Source organism: Cervus elaphus, chromosome 1 (assembly GCF_910594005.1).
Source record: "Cervus elaphus chromosome 1, mCerEla1.1, whole genome shotgun sequence".
Classification (NCBI taxonomy): domain Eukaryota; kingdom Metazoa; phylum Chordata; class Mammalia; order Artiodactyla; family Cervidae; genus Cervus; species Cervus elaphus.
The window spans coordinates 47,542,229-47,556,572 of NC_057815.1; the positions used below are offsets into that span (position 1 = coordinate 47,542,229).

Consider the following 14,344-nt stretch of genomic DNA (forward strand, 5'->3'; position numbering starts at 1 on the left):
TCGAGCATGAATTTCTACAGGATAACCCTGCCTCTAATACTAATGCTGATCTGGCTGGTCACATTTAGATTCTTTTTTCTTTTTTTCACACTTAGATTATAACGTTTGCCCTTGTTTTAATTTTTTCTGGTGTTTGCGTGGAGTAATTTTTACCAAAAGCCAGAGAAAAAGAAATTTGATTACATAATTTGATGACTTAGGCATTTTTAGGTAGTGAACAGCCCTTGGAAGGGGAATTAAGAAGACCCAACATGTCATTGTCTTACCACGTAACTACCAGGTAAGCACTTTCCATAATTATGGTAATTGGAAGGGGCACACCTGGCTGAAAATTCCACCTTTGCCTCTTACTGTGGGACTCACACAAGTCCCGTAATTTCTCTGACCCTGCTTTCTCGTCTATTAAGTAACAGTATGCCTATTTTACTTCCTTTATTGGGGGGTTGTAAAAATCATATGGCTCATTGGTGTAGAAGTGTTTCACTTCAAAGTGCTATGTGAGTTTTTATTTTGGGGGTCTCTCAGGATCTTATCTTGACACCTGAGGCAATTCTGATTTTATTAGTTTGGCCTGCCCTTTCTTGCCTGGACATCCAAATGGGAGTTTCTGAGACAGTCACGTTGTTTATTTTCTTTGGTTTTTAGAATACGCCCTTTGTCCAGGCTCTTGTGCTGAATTACCATAACACAGTGTAATTACCTGCTGGCTTGAAACTCTAGGACCTTTGCCTGCAATTCACATGGCTTCCTGTAAATATCTACTTGTGAGAAATGGGTCTTATTTCTGCCTTCAGAGTTAGTGACTTACCAGGAACTGTGCTCAATGTTATGTGGCAGCCTGATGGCAGGGGAGTTTGGGGGAGAATGTATATGTATATGTACATTATATGTGTGACTGAATCCCTTTGCCGTCCACCTCAAACTATCACAGCGTGGTTAATTGGCTTTACTCCAATATGAAATGAAAAGCTAAAATGGAAAAAAAAAGTTGGTGACTTAGGTGCCTGAAAAATGTTGTTCACCAGGAGCAAATTAATAACAGCAGCAAAACTCAGAGCAGACTTTTAGGGTGTGTACAGTCTTCTTTCTTTAAAGGTAGTTAGCTGTATTTCGAGGTCAATAACAGGTGTGTGACCTAGCCTTACTGGGTTCCAATTAGTTTCAAGCTAGGTGGAGTTAGAATTATTGAGTCTCAAGATGAGAGTTTAGAAATGGGTTCTCCATGTCCACTGCCCACCAGACATTTCTGATTCTAATAAACTCAGGGAGGCCAATGGGCAGGCGGAGGGTGGTGTTTATGAAGACAGGGACCAGACCTTTAGCGAACTTTGAGGACAAGGAGAAAAGGAGTTTATAGAAGCAGAAGCAGAAATGGGTAAAAAGGCAGGGGGAGAAATCTTACTGAGAAAAGGAGAAAAGAAAGAAATGGAGGAGGAAAAGGGGAGTGAGGGTATCAGTATGGAGTAAAGGAGGAAGATGAGGGTCTAGGAGAAGACTTCTTTGCTCCAGTCTCCTACTGAGACAGAGCAGAAACAAATATTCTAGAACAAAATCAACTGTGCCCAGATGTTCCTGAGATGCTCCATCTGCATGACTCTAAGACCAGCAGAAATTCAAGCCTCTTTATATTCAGGTCTCCCTGACTCCTAAACCCCATTCCTCCAAATCACAAAACTCCTAGATGCAGAAATATTAATAGCTGATGGCTCTTACCTCTGTTTTTCCATGTTACTTTACAAAATCTTGGTGCTATCAGACAAAGCCCTGCTCCCTGAGTGTACTATTTTCCCCATAACTTGTCTGACTTGTTTTTTTTTTTTTTTTTTGCCCACACCATGTAGCATGTGAGATCTTAGTTTCCCCACCAGGGATCAAACCCTCATCCTTTGTATTGGGAACACAGAGTCTTAACCACTGGACCACCAGGGATGTCCCCAACTTCATTTTCTAAGCTAAGACACTCAAAGACCTGTTTCTACTCTCTTTCTTACCTTTTTTAAAAATTAATTTTTACTGGAGTATAGTCGATTTATAGTGCTGGGTTAGTTTGTACTGTGTGCAAAGTGAGTCAGTTATACATACATGTACGTCCACTCTTTTATTTATATTCTCTTTTTCACCTTAGAAGTTTTTAGACAGAGTCCACCTTGAGTCTGAGTATTATCTGCCTGGAAAAGAGCACTGATTATATCACACTGTGCCCTGAGTTCACCTAAGGGTCAGGGCTCTCTCCTTTACTGGGAGGCGGGGCACACGTGGTTTCCTGCCCTCCAGACCAGTAAAGGAGAGAGGTTCCACTTCTTTATCCAGTATCACTCCTCTCTACCGTTGAGAAATGCAGCACATCATATACTGTCAAAATGAGAGCTATGGGGCACTCTGCTGGGATCTTTCCTTCCTCTCCCTCATCACACTCATGGCTGTGCTGGGGGAACCTGTCTGGAAGGGAGAACTGATCCTCCAGCATGGGGAATATGTAATTATGGGTGGAGGGGCATTGGAAAGCTTCCACAAGAGCTCAGGAGTCACTTGCACATCCCGTTTTGTCCTTTAAACTTCAAGAGTGAATGGAATGTTCCAGTGAGGAGAAATCAGAGGGGAAACTTGGGGCTCCCCCTCTGCTGGTTCCTCTTTGAGGAGCTGAGAACCTGCATGATGAGAAAGAGACCTTCTTTTTTTTTCAGCTTTTTTTTTTTTTTTCTTGTCTGTTCTGGGTCTTTGTTGTTTTTCAAGAACTTTCTCTAGTTGCGGAAGTGGGGGCTGCTCTTGGCTGTGGTGTGCAGGCGTCTCATTGCGGTGGCTTGTCTTGTTGCTGAGTGCAGGCGCTAGGCACGTGGGCTTCGGTACTTGGGGTGCACGGGCTTAGTTGCTCCGCAGCATGTGGAATCTTCCCAGACCAGGGATCGAACCCATGTCCCCTGCATTAGCAGGTGAACTCTTATCCACTGAGCCCACAGGGACGTCCGAGAGAGTCCTTTCTTGTTAGTCACCGTTTAATCACTGACTTTTGCCATTTTGCTTTCTTGGTAAAACAGTAGACTTTGAGACTTAAATTTGTTTTCTATTGAGTCCCTCTTAATTGTTGGCTCCGTGATGCCCGTAAAGGTTCCACATATCAGGCACACATACATGGACTCTGTGCAGAATTCACAAAGCTGCCATTGCTATAGCCCAGCCAAGGGTTAAATTAGTATCTTACTGCTGATGTTTGCTTGGGTTTTTTCTCTGTCATCAGACTCTTCGAAGTTTTAGAAATAAATATAAATGGTTTCACTCTGATTCAAAGAGGATTTTCCCCTGCAGCTGATTTTGCTCTAACATATAGCTTAATATAAAGCCTCACATTCTGAACACAGTTAGCCTTCAAAGTGGATTAAGATTGTCGTGCTTCGGGCACTTCCAAGGCATTAGTTACAGTACATTGCATTAGCTTTACCAGTTGTCTCTCCTGTAATGAAAAGGACAAAAAGATCACCTGCTTGAATAGGAGACCCAAATGCCATCTTTTAACTTCTGTGGAGTGTGATGGAGATGGTAATTGAAAGGGTAAAACCATTCGCATTGTAAGGAAGCAATCAAGCATTCTCTAGTTCCCTTAGAAAAGGCAAGCACAGAAATCTGAGATGCTGGAAGCTGAGAGTTCTATTCACACTAGTGATAATAGTAATGATCGTGATCATAATTGTACCAGTTGTTACCATTTTCTACCCCCTCCCCTTCTCTACAGGCCTTAAGAGAAACAGACCTGTATTTTAAGCTATTAAGTTGACTTCATCTTTATTCACGTCTTTTTTGGTAAGTGGGGAGCTGCTCAAATGACAGGTGGATTTCATACATGCAGCCTGTGTAGCACTGTGTGAAGTGGATTTTTATCGGGTTCCCTGGTATATTTGTGCAACCAGATATCCCTTGATGCTCAGTGCACTTTATCACATTAGTGATTAGTATCAGTGCTTATACACACGATTGTAGGTGCAAAACTGATACATCCTTGGACTACTCTTAGCATTTACTGTGTGGTAGGGACTGTGCCAAGGGCTTAATGTATATAACCTTGTTGATCTGCTACCACAAGCCCGTAATACAGGCGCTGTTGTTGACAGTCTGATCTTTCACGGGGGCTAACCGAGGCACTGAGACATTAGTTAAAACTTGTCAATAAATGGTGGATCCAAACTTTGAACCCAGCCATTCTGATTCCAGGACCCTTGCACTTAACTGCTAGATCATACTGTCAACGATGCATGAGGAAATCAGGGAGTATTGTAAGTTAAAAAAAAATTATTGATTTATTGGCTGCGCTGGGTCTTCATTGTTGCACGCAGGCTTTCTCTAGTTGCTGTGAGCAGAGGCTACTCTGGCGGTGCATGGGCTTCTCGTTGCAGTGGCTTTTCTTGTGGATTTCGGGCTCTAGGTGCTCAGGCTTCAGTAGTTTCCCTGTGGCATGTGGAATCTTCCCCGACCAGGGTAGAACCTGTGTCCCCTGCATTGGCAGGCAGATTCTTAACCATTGGACCACCAGGCAAGTCCGAGTACTAGAAGCTTAATATAACTGGAAAGTATGCTGTAATTGTCAAGGATATGCAGATATGTCTGCCAGCTTTGAGAATTCATGTCTGCACATAGCAATATTGACATTTATCTCAAACAGGTCATGTGATGGATATTAAAAATGCATATTTTTACAAGGCAGGTGCCGTAATTGTGTAGTATAGGCTCATGAATGAGTTATCAAATCAGGTACCAATTTAGAACGAAGATAGTGACATCAAAGATGGAGATCATTCCACAACAAAGGAGAGACGGAGCTAACCAGGGGAAAAACACAAACTCAGACATCAGAGTGTGATGCCGAAAACTTGGCCTTTGTGCACTGGTACTGAATCAAATCTCTGAAACAGTGTTTTGGGTGAAGTAGGAAAGAATAGCTTTATTGCTTTGTCAGGCAAAGGGGGATACAGTGGGCTCCTGCCCCTCAGGAACTGTGCATCCCAACCCTGGGTTTGATTCGGTGAGGAGTTTTTATAGCAATGGTTCAAGGGTGGAGTTGCTAATAAAGTGTGAATAGAAATAGAGAAAACACAGAGCAGAGAACACATGTATGGACATCAGGCAGGGAAAGGCAGGGAGGGATGAACTGGGAGATTGGGATTGACCCATATACACTGCTATGCATGGAAGAGGGAACTAGTGCAGGCCTGCTGTGCAGCTCGAGAAACTGCTCAGGGCTCGGTGGTGATCTAGGTGGAAGGGAAGTCCAGAAGGGAGGGGATGTGTGTATACATATGGCTGGCTGATTCACTTTGCTATACCGCAGAAATGAGCACAGTGTTGAGAAGCAACTATACCCCAGTAAATTAAAAAAAAAAAAAAAAAATCAGTGTCACTGAGGCACTAAAAAAAAAAATCAGTGTCACTGAGGCACTAAAAAAAAAAAAAATCAGTGTCACTGAGGCACTAAAAAAAAAAAAAAATCAGTGTCACTGAGGCACTGAAAAAAAAAAAAGGATTGGGATATGTGCATGGCCTGCACTCCTTTAACTGGCCTGAGATGGTCTCCTCCCTTGTCTCTGCATCACCCCCACTTTCCCTGATCAGCAACTGTTGAATCTGCCCTTTGGAACTCAGGGAAGGTCATGGAAGTTGGAGTCTGTTTCCTGCGAACAAGCAAGGAGGGACACAGAAAGGCTTCTGTACCCAGGAGTCCCATGCAGTCGTGCTTGGCTTCAGTTTGGCAGTTTGAACCCAGTCCAGCTGCTGATTAGCTGGGTGTCTTTTTTTTGTTTGTTTGTTTCATTTTTGACTGCTCTAGCTCCTCACTGCAGGAGGGCTTTCTCTAGTTGCCAGCGAATAGGGACTACTCTCTAGTTGCAACGTGCAGGCTTCTCATCAAGGTGGCTTCTCTTGTGGCAGAGCATGGGTGCGTGGCCTTCGGTAGTTTGGGCTCTCTGGCTTAGTTGCTCCAAGGCATGTGGGGTCTTCCTGGCCCAGGGATGAAATCCATGTCCCCTGCATTGACGGGCAGATTCTTAACCACTGAGCCACAAGGGAAGTCCCCATGTGTCTCTTACATGACCTTTCCAAGCCTCATTCTTTTCTTATTTGAAAATGGGGATAAAAGTTTCCTCACTGGAGTGATTTGAGATCATGCCTGATTTCTAGTAAGTGTGCAGTAAATATTAGCTAGCCTTACTGTGATTGTGCTTGGATTGATACAATTAAATAAAATTCCCTCCCCACCTTCAGCATACAACCTGTGTACATAAATTGCTCTTTGTAGCATTTCTCCCTCAGAAAACAGGCACATTGTTCCTGGAACCTGGGCCAAACCCTTACCCGTATAAGGCGCTTTGTGCCCATAAAATGGAAAACAAGCTATTTTGACAATGTGCTCTAGAGAGCACTGTTAGTAAAACAGTAACAGGAAGGATGAAGTAGTTTAGCATTTACAAGCATGTGATAACTTCTGTAAATCTAAAACTGTTCTTAAAATAAAGTTGATGTATTTTACGAAATACGTGTTACTGTGTTTCTGGACTCACCTGCTCAGTAATTAATAGGTTAAGTTCGTTTTCATACCACAATAAACAGGCTATCAAAGGCAGCCAACAGAGAGAGGCACTTCTTGAACCAAGTTCCTTATCTATAAAATGTGGGGGTTGGTTTCTTCTAAGTATTTCTTCTGATTTGCAACGCAAATGGAATGAGTAGTCATTTAAGGGGAAGTCATTTAAGGGGAATTAAATTGTGACTTAACATTGGCCTTATAATCAAGACGGGCAGACATCCTTTGGACAGGAAACCATGGCAGAGGATGGTTATTTTCTGGAGCGCAGGGCAGCTCCAGAACTCAGGAGGGCCTGGCCTTCCCACATGGGGAAGCTGGCCTGTCTGCAGATCTTTGGAAGAGAGTAGGATGAATTCCTTTCTTGCAGGAATGGTTAAACTGAGGCTCTCACCAGTAACTGAGGAAGAACTGATTAAACTCCACTTCAGGGTGTTTTCTTAAGAGCAGATAGGTAAGCAGCTGTTTCCAGACGCATTCTGGTTCCTTCCTTTAATGGCTCTCCAGAGATTCACAGTCCAAACACCCTTGCCTAAGAAACCTGAGCTTTTAGTTAGTCAGGAATGAATGTTCTGGGTGGAGAGTGTTATCCTCCAAGGTGACTTCTGAGCTCTCTTATGTGATGCAGGCTGAGTGTAGTGCTGATCTCAGGGAAGGAATGATCATGGTCAGAGCTGTCCCGAGGGACACTGCAGGGCTGCAACGGACCATGTTCTTCAGCCTCCGTTTCTCCAGAAGGGCAGGCAACCCCCAGAGAGCATGTGAGGGAAGCTAACTGGGTGCCTCTTCAGACCACTCCCCCTACACCCCCACCACCGCCCCACCACCATGTCTTCACTCTCGGACGTTCACTGAGCAGATACACCATGTGGAGCAGTGAGCTTCCTAACAGGATGACAGAAATGGACGGGGCAGAAGTCTTGCCTTGATGACGATACAGTCTGAGGGGATGTGGGATGTGGAACACGCATGCCAGTAATTATGACACAGCGTAGAAAAAGAGGTGCTGCAAAACAGTGTGGGTAAAGTGCACCAAGGGTTTTTTTTAATATATATATATACAAGTAAGTGAAGTGAAGGTCGTTCAGTTGTATCTGAATCTTTGCGACCCCCTGGACTATATAGTCCATGGAATTCTTCAGGCCAGAATACTGGAGTGGGTAGTCTTTCCCTTCTCCAGGGGGTCTTCCCAACCCAGGGACCGAACCCAGGTCTCCCGCATTGCAGGCAGATTCTTTACCAGCTGAGCCACACGGGAAGCCCATATACTAGTAAGGATTGATTTAAATGAGTGTGGAGGATATTCTCAAAAAAGAAAAGGAGAAGTCATAAAAGAACAATTAGAAGAACATGTATGGGCTTCTTCCAGAACCTCAGACCTCTGGGAGACTATCAGCCTTCAACCGGGAAGTGCCCTCCAGTCTCATCTGGTCTCAACCTCAGTGCAAGAACGTGGTCAGTCTCTGCTTGCTTACCTCCCCTGATGGGAAACTCACCGTTTGTTTTTGGTTGCACAGTGTCTGGTTACTTAAGGAAGTGAGGAGAATTGCTCGTGTGTATGTGTGTGCACGCGCATGCAAAAGAGAGACACAGAAAGAGAAAGACGGACAGAGAGGGAAGAAAGAAAAGGGGAGAATGAGAAAGAAGCAGGGAAGGAACCTAGGTTTTCAGTATCCTGGTGGGACCCTTCCTGTAGGACAGTGGGACCATGAGCCCAGACTGTTTGTTCTTTGGTTAAGCTGGGGAGAGATTTTATTTTGGTGGGGATGAAACCTACTGTCCTGGTTCCAAGGTCCAAGGATGCAGGGGTGAACTTGCACAGAATGAGATCATGTGAGCCAGCCTTCAAGAACCTAGACTTTGCCCTGGCTGACAAGATTGAAACCATTACCTTCCAAAGTCCTGAAAACAAGTTAGATCTACCTTTGGAAGCTAAGTTAGAACACGAAGATCACAGAGAACTTACTTTTAAAAGCCTTTAGTGTTTGCTAAGCTACCATTTCAGCAGGCGGTGGCCAGCCTCATTTTAAGCAAACTAACTTGGAGCCTGGAGCTGTTGTGCGCAGGTCCCACTTAGAGTGTTGGGTAGACAGGTCTCAGTGATGGACGCCTCCAGGCAGCTGTACAGCCCTGCTGACCCACCTGAGATCTACAGGTGGACTTTGTAACAGGTAAGGGGTGTTAGAGACACTTGGGTACCAATTAGGAATTACAACATCGTTTGCTGCAAATAAGAATCTGCTTAGGTGGCCTGAACATGCCAAAGAAAGGTATTTCTTGCAAGCACTTCTAGCAAAGCGGGTTCTGACAAATACTGGGGATAGAGTTTCTTTTTAAAATATTTAGAATTCAGTAGGAAAGCCCAAGGAAATTGGTATTAGCTTTGTGGTGTGTTTCAGATAGGGAACAAATAGAAGCTGCCTGAGTTAGGAAAGCAGTGTGTCTCAGTTTGCAGAATTTCAACCCCAGATGTCAATTTATTTACCAGATTGCAAATCAAATGAAAGCCATCACAAAAAACGGCAGAGAGAAACAGTTTGAATAGTGGCTGAAAGTATTTTTTTTTTTTTGAAAGTATATTTTTTTACAGGAAGTTGAAATAGAGTAATATAGAGGAGTGGAGAAAACACAGGTTTGGGATTCAGACTACTTGGGTTTGAATCTTAGCTTAATACCTAAAAGTTAATTTCTTTGGGCTTCGTTTCCACATCTCTAAAATGGGAAAATTGGCACAACCTCAGGATTTTTGTGAGGCTTAATTGAGAAAACAGAGTGCCTGGCTCAAGAAGTTTTAGATCAATCTTCAAATTTTTAGGACATTGGAACATTTCTAATCTACACTCAGCCAAAACAGATTTTTCATATGGTTCAAGCCATTGTTATCATATATTTGCTTTGAAATGAAAGGATATGAGCGTGTACGTTGATTATTTATACACAAACTTTTATTAAGTAGTAGTGTTGTTGCAAAGTTGTGTATACATCAAGTAATATTTAAAATGCATGAGGGGAATTTCCCACATAAAGGGATTCTATTTGTGTAAAGCATAAAGGCTTTTCCAAAAGTAAATAAACATTGTTATATCTTTTGTGCAAATCTGATCATTCATGTGTTGGGATCAGTTCTAGTGAGGTATTTGTGTTTAACTTCTTGCTCTCTGTGGGCTTGTGAGAGAATTAGATGCACACAGAATGTGCGTGGACAAAAGCAGAATAAGTGTTTGGACTCCTTAGTACCATTTGTATTTTAATTATTCTTTGAGGTCAAACTATGACCTCGAGAATAACACTGAAAGCAATTAAGGTAGAATTTGACCGAAAGATATTTGACTTACAGAAAGCAGTTTCCATTTCAGCTCTATGACCTTGGTCCAGGGTTGATCTTACCAATGCCTTAGTTTCTCATCTGTGACCCTGGATGGGACAGGGCAGAGGAAGAATGGGCCAGATAGTTAATGAGATTGGACTAAGTATCTGATGTTTCTTTCAGGCTTATAATTCTATTGCCTAAGGAAGGTCTATTGCTCATAAAACTTTACAACTGTCAGACAGAATTAATATGTCTTCTCAGAGTACTAACTTACATCATGGGAGTGGTTGAGGTTATGAGAAATGGAGCTCTTTCTTTTCCTAGAAATATAAAGAAATGAGGTCACTCAGCATTCAGTGATGTTTTATGTTCATGTGGACATCTGATATTCAGCGGGAGGTTTCCTTGTTGAATGTGCCTTATTCGAGTCACTTAATTTAAGGATAAAAATGTTCTTACCCGTAAGGAAACAGTCTATTTTAATGAATTCTTTTGGTAAAACAAATGATTTTATTAATGATGATCATTCCAACTCATAAATATATATGTATATGTATATATATATATATATATTTTTTTTTTTGACTGTGCCATGCAGCGTATAAGGGATGTTAGTTCCCCAACCAGGGATTGAACCTGACCCCTGGGAAGTGAGAGTCTGGAGTCCTAACCTAACTAGTCCAACTAGTTGCCCCAACTAGTTGAGAGTTGCCCCAACTCCTGTTTTTAAAATCTGTGTTTTCATATACCAGGATTGCTTAAGGTGAAGTAAACCTTTTCAGTTCATAGACTGTGAGAGACTTCAGAGATTACCCAGCATAACCCATTCCCCAGTTCCAATTTCAGGGTGTTTAAAATACTGTGCAGTCACTGAATTGAGGTGAATCGGAAGGGCAGTGGTCCAGCATCTCAGCTCCTAGAATTGGAGTGGGGGGAATGTGAGCAACGGAATTGCCACCAGGGGGCAGTTGGGGGCAGAGTACAGTCAGGGTCCAGGCTGGTGGGCCATTCATGAAAAGTGGGAATACTAGAAAGTGTGACTTTCATTTCAAGGTAACAGCTCCCACTAAATGCAGAATTTTACAGGAATGAATTGTTAACACTTGCTCCCTCCTTGCAAAAGCATAAACGACTTGGGCTGCAGTGGGAATGGCTATCTCTATGTACTTGGATTATAGGAGCCATGGCTGAAAAGCCTTCCTGTGTCACAACAAAATAATTCAATTTTTTGTTTAAAGTGGTATGTAAAGGCTAGTGTCTCTGTCATGCTTGGAAAACATGCCATTATGTCCCATCAGAACAAACTGGGCAGTTCTTACGGTTTCAGCATCATACCCCAGCATGAGAAGTTACCAAGGTTCTGCTCAACGCTGGAAGTGATTTGGAGCCCACTGCTCTAATATCTGGGCTTCCCAAGTAGCTCAGTGGGAAAGAACCCACCTGCCAATGCAGGAGACGCTGGTTCCATCCCTGGGTCAGGAAGATCCCTTGGAGAAGGAAATGGCAACCCACTCCAGTATCTTGCCTGGAGAATCCCTTGGACAGAGAGGAGCCTGGTGGGCTACAGCCCACGGGGTCACAAAGGGTCAGACATGACCAAGCAATGGACCACACATGAGCTGCTCTAACATCTCTGCTGCTCTGGATCTGGGTGTATGGTTTTTGTTTAGTCGCTAAGTCATGTCTGACTGGTTTGCAGCTGGATGGACTGTGGCCCGCCAGGCTCCTCTGTCCATGGGATCCAGGGTTGTCTGTAAAAGGGGGCTAATTTTCTGATGTAACGGAGGTGAAAATGCCGAGTTCCCGTTGGAAATAAAAGCCTTAGTGGTTCCTTTAGTGCTTGAACCGGATTGTTTCCTAGACCTTTGGGGCCCTTCTCTTTGAGTGAGTTCAGCCTCCAAGTCTTTGTCTTGGCCTTTGCACGCAAAGCCCTTTATCACCTGTGAAACTTCACCTGCCTGGCTGCACAACTTTATTAACTGTCTGTAACCTTCCTGTGCCTCCTTCTCTCATCTCTAAAACAGAATGAACAGTGGGGGTAAAGTGATGGTTGGGTCAGATCTTTGAAATCTCTGTTCCATCATTCTGGAATTTTGTAATCACCAGGACGTAAACTCCTCCAGGGCACAGACTTGGTTATGTGCATACCCAAATTCCCCTACCCTGTTTCCCAGCACTTAGAACATAGCGTGCTCAATTAATCTGTGTTTAAATGGGCAAGAAGGAAGATTTATAGTGGATGTAATCTCTTGCTCTCATCCATCACTTAACATTATGATCCAGACTGTTCTTTGTGTGATTCCAAGAATATATCCTGCTCCCTTTTATACCTCTTTGCCTTTGTGTAGGTGGTCCTTCTGCCTGGAAGCACGCCCCCGCCCCTGCCCCGGTGTAGCTAGAAAACTCCTCTGCTAACCTTCTGCCTTGGGTAGATACTGTCTCCTTCATGAAGTTCTTTCTGGATCAAGCTCTCTCTCCTCTGGGCTCATACCGCATTTGATACATGGCTCTATCAAAGTAGGTTTTCTTACTAAACTGTAGTTATTAGATTGTTTTCTGCTCTGCACCGCCACCTCAAGATTTGAAGCCAGGGTCATCTTTGATAAACACTTAAGAATTATTTTGGGGAATAAATGAATAGTGTTACAGAAACTTTTCAGAACCGTTTCACAGTACCCAGTATTATGGTATACTTAGAATCTGGGCATATTAAATACTTTTTGATTGATTTGTTAGATTACCAGGTACACCCCCAGGCTTCAGTTTCTTAGATATAGGCAGAACTCCATTTTATTTTATTATTATTATTTTTTTAGAACTCCATTTTAAATGGCATAATCATACAGTCACATTTTGTTCCTCTGAAACATAACATCTACCAACAATAGCACACACACACACAATTTTTCCCAGTCTAATTCCAGATCCTTAGAAGAGACTTGAACACATAGAAAATGCTCAATAACTATTTAAAAATGAATGGGAATGAAAGACACTCCTTTCACTGCCTGGTTTCTGGGACTCGTGGTCTCGTTTTGCAGCCTCTGTGTATTGCCTCACTCCACACTCTGCCACCTGTAGCAGTCACGTTTCATCTCCTGCCCTCATCACCACTGTTCCCACAGAGAACACCAACGACCCATTACAAAATCTAACGGGACTCTCTCCGTCTTCCTCCTGCCTGATTTCGTGACGGCATTTGGCATCACTTACCTTTCTGAAATGTGGTGTAATTGAAAAAGCATGTTTTAAAGCACAGAGACCCTGGTTGAAATTTGTGCTCCTCTTCCATTTGTTCCCAGTATGAACTTGGGCAAGTCAGGCACCTTTTCAAATCTCTCCTCCTCCTACCATGGAGCTTCTGATGTCTGTTTCTGGGGGTTGTTGGGAGGATCGAATGGGATTTTGTGTGTGAAGCACTTAGCCTGGTGCCAAGCTTATAGTAGTCATTCAACAAACTCTGGCTCCTCCCCTTTCTTGACTTCTGATTCATCCCGCATTCTTGGTTTTTTTCCAGTCTATGTCTCTGAATAAATCTTTGTAGAACTCTTCTTTTCCTTGCCCATCTCCTCTCATTCCACATTTTTCTCCCAGCCTGTTTCAGATTTTCTCCATCTCTTACCTACAGTATTTGTCATGTATGCATGTAATCGATACTCCAAAAATACAGACTGATTGAATGACAGTCTCTGAATTGGCCTCTGTGTGTCCCATCTTTGGCTTCTCCGGTATGTATTTCACACTGTCACCAGAATTGATGTTCCTCAAACACAGGTCCATAATGTCACCCCCCCCCCCAAAAAAAAACCCCAGCAAAACCTGAATAGCATCCCTTTGTTTAAAGAATAGAACTAGGGACTTCCCTGGTGGCCCAATGGTTGAGAATCTGCCTTGCAATGCAGGGGACATGGATTCCATCTCTGGTCGGGGAACTAAGATCTCACATGCCATAGGGCAGCTAAGCCCCCACTCCACAGCTGGAGAACCTGAACACCACAGCTAAGACCTGACACAGCCAAATAAATACATAAATATTAAAAAGAAATAAAGAATAGCACTAAACTTCAAATACTCACCAATCTGACCCTCTTGTTTGTGCTGCTTTAACTCCTCTATGTGCCCTTCCATAAGCCCTGACTTCTACTTTCCAAAACTCTCCATGGGTTTTCTTTTTCTTCTTTTCAGTTCCCTTACTCAAACAGTTCCTTTATTCCAATGTGCTCCATTCATCTTTTCTAGTGAAATTCATACTTTAAGTCTTAAGTACTAATGCCTCCATGGAGCCTGCCTAGACCACCTTTTTCCCTCTCGTTAAAATTGATTTTCTGCTCACACCTGTTTGCACTTATATTTTGCACTTCATTAATTCTGCCTCGCTAGGCTGTATGCTCCAATGCACACACTTTGTCCTCCTTGTCTTGCTGTCTCCCCAGGGCTTACCAGGGAACCTCATGTGGTTCTCTAGCTTA

At 43.2% G+C, this 14,344-nt stretch overlaps 1 protein-coding gene across 7 annotated transcripts in view; it reads left to right on the forward strand.

Moving 5' to 3' along the window:
- The window catches only part of GRAMD1B (GRAM domain containing 1B), a 260,632-nt gene that overhangs the window by 55,406 nt on the left and 190,882 nt on the right, over window positions 1-14,344 (forward strand). For 2 of the 7 annotated variants that reach the window (XM_043901578.1, XM_043901604.1), the window contains exon 1: window positions 8,509-8,736. The exons of the other annotated variants lie outside the window; for them this stretch is intronic. The gene's annotated coding sequence lies outside the window, so the exon portion shown is untranslated. Of the gene's footprint in view, window positions 1-8,508; window positions 8,737-14,344 lie in introns of those variants that run through there. 7 annotated transcript variants of the gene reach the window in all.